Raw genomic sequence first — 7,550 nt, 5'->3', positions numbered from 1 at the left:
CAACATAATAAGAGGTTAGCAGCACAATTCTGATGTTTCTCTGTGACTGATGAATAGAATCAGTTAAGATTTTCATAAAATGTTAATGCTAGAAAAATGCCTTGAATGTCATCTCCCAGTGATTATAAAATAGTGCAGCCCTTCCATTTGACAGATGAAGTAAATCAGACCCTGGGAGGTTCAGTGGTCTGCTCAGGCACACGGTGAATAGTGGCAGTGAAGTCTGTATCTTATCCACATCTTGATGTGCAGTTGAACGCCTATGCTATAGCAATATTCTCTTTGTCACATCTAAGAAAAATCATTTAGAACCACAGCTCATTTTGAAAACTTCATTATTATTCAGTAACTTTATACATCTTCTGCAAACAGTATACCTAACTCTTTCCTATTCACTTGATTATAGAAGCTTTAAAAATAATTAACTGATTTGGGGAATGGGCCTAAAGACCCCAAATAAGGACTGTCTACAGAATAAGAGACAAGAAGATGGAGCCACAGGGTGACAGACTTGGGCCTGATTGGTCTTCTCTTTTGCTGTCATGAAAGAATCTATCCTGGTGTCAGAAAACACCCAGAACAGGCCACTCAGTGAGGAAGCCTCTAAGGACCTGAGCTGGTCAAGAGCCTCTTACCGATGTCAAGTCAGCAGTAACAGTAGAAAACCTGGGCTGTTTGAATGGGATAAAATGGTCTTGGCTCATCACCTAGACACTTCTCCCTCCTTGCACTCCTTCTAACCAAAAAGATAATTCAAGAAGAGTTGTCTATTTGTTGCAGTATCTAGAGAAAGATGATCTTTGGCCTTTTCCCTCTTTATGTTGTGGTTATTTTTGGTAGAGGGAATACAAGTGTGTGCCAACTCCACAGGCATTGCATAACAAAATAATATGAGCCACTGGAAATGCCAACGAGCACCTGCTTGCCAAGGTCTTATGTCGGACTTTTCTTTTCTTTTCTTTTTTGAGACGAAGTCTCATTCTGTCACCCAGGCTGGAGTACAGTGGAGCGGTCTCAGCTCACTGCAACCTCCACCACCCAGGTTCAAGTTATTCTTGTGCTTCAGCATCCCGAGTAGCTGGGATTACGGTTGCGTGCCACCACATCCGGCTAATTTTATTTTTGCATTTTTAGTAGAGGTGGGGGTTTCACCGTATTGGCCAGGCTGGTCAAACTCCTGACCTCAAGTGATCCGCTCGCCTCGGCCTCCCAAAGTGCTGGGATTATACGCGTGAGCCACTGCCCCCAGCTGTGTTGGACTTTTACGATTGAGCAACAATCTTTAAAAAAATGTTTAAGGGCCTGGCGCGGTGGCTCACGCCTGTAATCCCAGCACTTTGGGAGGCTGAGGCAGGCGAATCACAAGGTCAGGAGATTGAGATCATCCAGGCTAACATGGTGAAATCCCATCTCTACTAAAAATACAAAAAAAAAATTAGCCGGGTGTGGTGGCGGGCGCCTGTAGTCCCAGTTACTCTGTCTCAAAAAAAAAAAAAAAAATTTTAAAAACAGTTTATTAAGAAAACCTGAACAGATATCACTATTTAAAAAATAATCATAATGTTATCTCAGTTTACTGTGGTACTTGGGATCACTGCTAGTTTAATTGTTTATTTGTTTGTTTTTGAGACAGGGTAGCCCAGATTGGAGTGCAGTGGTACAACCGTGGGTCACTGCAGCCTCAACCTCCTGGGCTCAATCGATTCTTCTACCTCAGCCTCCCGAGTAGCTGGAACTACGGGTGCATGTCTCCATACCCACCTAATTTTTAAAATATTTTTTGTAGAGACCAAATATTTTGGTCTCGCCATGTTGCCCAGGCTGATCTCAAGCTTGTGGTCTCAAGCAAGCCTCCCTCCTTGGCCTCCCAAAGTGCTGGAATTACAGGCGTGAACCACGGTGCCGGGCCTTAGTTTAATTGTTAGTCTACTCTACATTATGAGCAATTATTCTGACTTGGCTAAGATGAGTGTGGCCATCTTCTCTCTGTCTTCAATACTAAGAAATGCTTTAATCAAAAGACCTCAAAGCACTTTGAATAGAATATAATTAAACCTTCAGTTCCTGTGAAAGAGTTCTATTTTGAATTGCCAAAGTATGCAAATTCATCTTTAATCATCATATAATCACATTTTAGGATCTTGCCAGAAAATGTAACCTTGAACTCGCTGTACCCTGTTCTTATCGAAGCCCAGTTATGAAAAATGATACCAATGGGATGATTTCCAGAAAGATATACAGTCTGCCTCTTCCTACTTATTCTCAATTTTGTCTGGGACCAAGCCAGACCACCAGAGGATCATATACTAGATTGCAATGTTTTTCACTGTCTTAGGATTGTTTTTTATAATGACTTTATTGAGACATAAACATATCATTCATTTGAAGTGTACAATTGAATGGTATTAAGACTATTCACAGAGCTGTGCAAGCATCACCACAATTTTAGAAAAATTTTACCATCTCTAAAAAAAAAAATCTGTGCCCTTTAAATATTACTTTTTCCCTAGTTTTCTACTCCTTCTCCTGCCCCCAATCCTAAACAACCACTCATCTACTTTCTGTCTCTATAGGTTTGCCTATTCTGGAAACTATATAAATGGGATCATATTATATGCCATGCTTTGTGACTGGCTTCTTTCATTATTTTCATTGTTTAACATAATATTTTCAAAGTTCATCTGTGTTGTGGCATGTATCAGTACTTCATTTCAACTTTTTTTTTTTTTAATTTAAAAGACAGGGTCTTTCTGTGTTGCCCAAGTTGGAGTGCAGTGGCTATTCACCGGTGTGATCATAGCACACCACAACCTCAAGCGATCCTCCCATCTCAGCCTCCCAAGTAGCTGGGGCTATAGGCATGTTCCACCACACCCAGCTATTCCTTGTTATAGCCAAATAATATTCCATTGTATGGATCATTTTTTTTCTTTTTTTTTTTTTTTTTTTTTTTTTTCTGAGATGGAGTCTCACTCTGTGGCCCAGGCTGGAGTGCAGTGGCACAATCTTGGCTCACTGCAACCTCCAGCTCTTTGTTCAAGCAATTCTCCTGCCTCAACCTCCCAAGTAAGTAACTGGGATTACAGGCATGCCACCACGCTTGGCTAATTTTGTATTTTTAGTAGAGATGGGATTTCACCATGTTGGTCAGGCTGTTCTCAAACTCCTGATCTCAAGTGATCCATCTGTCACAGCCTCTCAAAGTGCTGGAATTATAGGAGTGAGCCACCATGCCCGGTCCATTATATAGATCTTGCACATATTATTTATTCATTCATCAGTTGATGGGCATTTGGGTTGTCTCCACCTTTGGGACATTACGAATAATGTGGCTATGAACATTCATATGCAGGTTTTGGGGTGGACACATGTCTTCATTTCTCTTGAGTGTATACCTAGGACTGGAATTGCTGAGTCAAATGGTACTTTTATATTAAAATTTTTGAGGGACTGCGAGACTATTTTCCACAGTGGTGTGTGAGGGTTCTGATTTCTCCAATCCTATTGAACATTTGTCATTATCTGACTTTGTTACAGCCATCCTACTCAGAGTGATGTGGTGTCTTGTGGTTTCGGCTTGCATTTCCCTGATGACTAATGATGTGGAGCATCTTTCCGTGTACCTATCGGTCATTTGTATATTTTCTTAGGAGAACTATCTATTCAGATCATTTGCCCATATTAGTTAAATTGAATTATTTGTCTTTTTCTTATTTAAGAGTTTTTTAAAATATATTTTAAAAGAAGTCCCTTATCAGATCTATGATTTGCAAATCTATTCTCCCATTCTGTGGGTTGTGTTTTTACTTTCTTTCTTCCTTTTTTTTTTTTTTTTGAGATGGGGACTGGTTCTGTCACCCACACTAGAGTGCAGTGGTGTGATCTTGGCTCACTGCAACCTCTGCCTCTTGGGCTCAAGCGATCCTCCCACCCCAGCCTCCCAAGTAGCTGGGACTACAGGCTCATGCCACCACGCCTGGCTAATTTTTGTATTTTTTGTAGAGGCAGATTTCACCATATTGCCCAGGCTGGTCTTAAACTCCCAAGCTCAAGTGATCTGCCTGCCTCGGCCTCTCAAAGTGCTAGGATTACAGGTATGAGCCACCATATCTGACCGTGTTTTTACTTTCTTGATAGTGTTCTTAAAAGCACAAAAGTTTTTAATGTTGTTGAAGTTAAATTTATTTTTTGTTGCTGCTCTTTGTGCTTTTGGTGTCATGTCTAAGGGTCCATTGCCAAATCCAAGATCACAAAGATTTACCCCTATGTTTTCTTCTAAAAGTTTCCTAATTATTGCTTACATTTAATGTTATTGCTTACATTTAGGTCTAATCTATTTTGAGTTAATTTTTGTATATGGTGTGAGGTAAGGTTCCAACTTCATTTTTTTGCATGCAGTGATCCTAGGATTGTTTTTCTCAAAGACCAGCTAGGCATTCCAATAAACAGCTCCACAGAACACAACTTTGTATGTTTTGAAGGGATGTGGTTGACAATAGTGTTCACTACATCACAGTGTTCACTACATCTTTTATGAAGATCTGCATAAGATATTTGCTTCCAGGAAACCAGATTTTCTCAACTATTCAACTATTTACTCACTCACTAAATTGTTCATTCATTCCCTCATTCACTCACTCACCCAATCAATTCATCGTTCAGTACATACACTTAAAATGCTTTTTAGGGAATTCACCTGAGGGCAGGAGACTTTGTTTCCAGGAAACTTTATCTGATAAATAAAATGAACTTGACACAGATTGGATACCTTTTTCTTTGGCAATTGAGAAGCTCAGACTCAAATGTGCTGCCCATCTCTTTGAATACCTTATGCCACTGATCCCCAACCTTTTTGACACCAGGGACTGGTTTCGTGGAAGACAATTTTTCCGTGCATGTGGAGGCAGTAGGGATGGTTTCAGGATGAAACTGTTAACCTCAGATCTTCAGACATTAGATTCTCACAAGGAGTGCACAACCTGGATCTCTCGCAGGCACAGTTCACAACAGGGTTTGCACTCCTATGAGAATCTAATGCTGCTGCTGACCTGACAGGAGGCAGAGCTTAGGTGGTGATGCTTACTCGCTCCCATTCACTCCTGCCGTGTGGCCTGGTTCCCAACAGGCCACGGACTAGCACTGGTCAGTGACCTAGTGGTTGAGGACCCCTACCTTATGCTTAAGGTGAACATTTTGTGTATACTACTGACTGATTTGACCTTATTTTCCTGCCTTTATATTCCTCAGGTTTCCTCATGTTTTATTTTGACTCTGCTGTATCACATGCATCCCTGGAGCCACCCCAAATTATATTTTGGAACAAAATGAGGTAGAAATAAGAAACAAAATCTCCCAAAGTATATTGGTATTTTGGGGCATTTCTTGAATTTCGCCTCATTCTGTGGTTCCTTATTAACATGTCCAAATTATACCATAATTTGTGGGCAAACAATAAGTCTCATTAACCTTTGTATTCTGCATTCCCCTTCTCCAGTCCCTAGGCAAATTCCCTAAAAAGTACTTAAAATATATCTATTTAATGATTGATTGAGCGAATGAGTGAGGGAATGAATGAGTGATTTTGTGAAGGAGCGAATAGTTGGAAGAATAAATTTGGCCTCACTCAAGGCAGGTGAAGCACTTCTTCTTTGATTCCATTTTAGGAGCCACCAGAAAAAGTCCAACATTCAACACAATAATTCATCCTGCCCACTGGGTAGTGTTTATAATCCTACCCATCTGAGCTTCTTCCCATTATAAAAGAAAGCAATTCTCTGTGTGGTCCTCTACCACCTACATCAGAATCAGCTCAGTTACTTATTAATAATGTAGATTCCTAGGCTTACCCAGGGGACATAGAGAAGGAATTGCATTTTAACAAGGACCCCAGTAGACTCTTTTGGACTTTAAAGTTTGAGAAATATTGCTTTGAAATGATAAGATTTGGAAAGGGTATCATTTTAAGTGGTTATTGGTGCTTTATAACCTGGTGTGAGTGATTTTTGTGTAGAGAAAAAAAAAATGTGTTAGGACCCCAGAAACATCAATGCAAGCATACGCAAAACACTGTCTTTTTCAAAAATGTGCCTATGGTTAGTTTTGTGGGGAAATGAACACAATCTAGTTAAAATTCTATAAGCATGAAGGTTCAGGTGAGATGGCTTAAATTATAAATTTCATGAATTTTGTTGGCTTATGATAAGGGACAGCTATACTGTAAGAAATATAACACTAAAACAATAACTTTCATAAGCAAGGTTACTTTTAGTGATCCCTGTGTACATAGATTTGAGATGGCTGGTTTGCTTTGAAAAGAGAATGAAAGGGTTATTTTGGCAACTTTGTACTTTTGTACTGATCCTGAACCGTATCTTCCTGGAGGCCATTTTGAAGTGTGAAATTGAAGAGAAATACCAGGCAGATGGCCAAAATTTTAGAGATTGGATGGAAAGTAATTCTTTTTTCTTTTGACTGGGACAGTGAAACCTAAAGATCTCTTCTGCATTTGAAGAGGTATTTTTGGCCTACTTTTACAGTACTCATAAATAACACTTTTTAACTGGAAAACCCCCAAAACTCTCATATAGAAACCAAACCTTGTAATTCTATTCTTTCCTTATGTCAGCATGGGTCATTCATGTTTTGAAAGCAGCTTCAGCAAAATCCCCTGGTTTCAATTTTATTAAGATAACTGTTTCATTCATTCTTTTTGTTAATATTCTTCTAAGCCAAACTCATTACCCCAGTTCCTCTTGTGGATCCAGAGAAATCCATTGCCTTGGGCCCCAGCTGGATAGACATGCATCTCAGAATGCAAAATACTAAAAAAAGAGTACCTGAAATAACATCTTTCAGAACTTCTGTGGCGAAACTTGCTTGAACTTTCTAAAAAGCGTAAGAAAAAGATTGATTAACTTAGTAAAGTTGAGTTTTATTTATTTCTTTGAGACAGGAGTCTTGCTTTGTCACCCAGGCTAGAGTACAGTGGCGCTATCTAGGCTCACTGCAACCTCTGCATCCTGGGTTCAAGTGATTCTTCTGCCTCTGCCTCCCGAGCAGCTGGGATTACAGTCATCTGCCACCACGCCTAGCTAATTTTTGTATTTTTAGTAGAGACGAGGTTTCACCATTTTGGCCAGGCTGGTCTCGAGCTTCTGACCTCATGGGATCTGCCTGCCTCAGCCTCCGAAACTGCTGGGATTACAGGCATGAGCCACCACACCCAGATGAATTTTAAATAACAATAAAATAAAAGCATATGTACTGAAGAAAAAAAAAAAAAACTTAAATGTTCAATAATGCATGGTTAAATAAATTAAATTTTATCTAAACGATAAACTATTATGCAGTCATTAATTTTTCAAAGAATTTTTAGCAACTAGAAACACTGCTTATGGTAGATACAATTTTAGGAGGGAAGAGTACAGAGTGTGTGATGTCAGTTATATAAATGTATTGAGATTTGCATACTGAAAAAGATGGAAAGGAAATAGCCAAAATAGTAACGGGGATTTTCTCTAGTTGTACAATTTTCTGTGATTCTCATTATC

The sequence above is a fragment of the Mandrillus leucophaeus genome, unplaced genomic scaffold (assembly GCF_000951045.1).
Source record: "Mandrillus leucophaeus isolate KB7577 unplaced genomic scaffold, Mleu.le_1.0 Scaffold38, whole genome shotgun sequence".
Lineage (NCBI taxonomy): Eukaryota > Metazoa > Chordata > Mammalia > Primates > Cercopithecidae > Mandrillus > Mandrillus leucophaeus.
The sequence above is the reverse complement of the archived record's forward strand: the minus strand, read 5'-3'. Positions refer to the sequence as shown.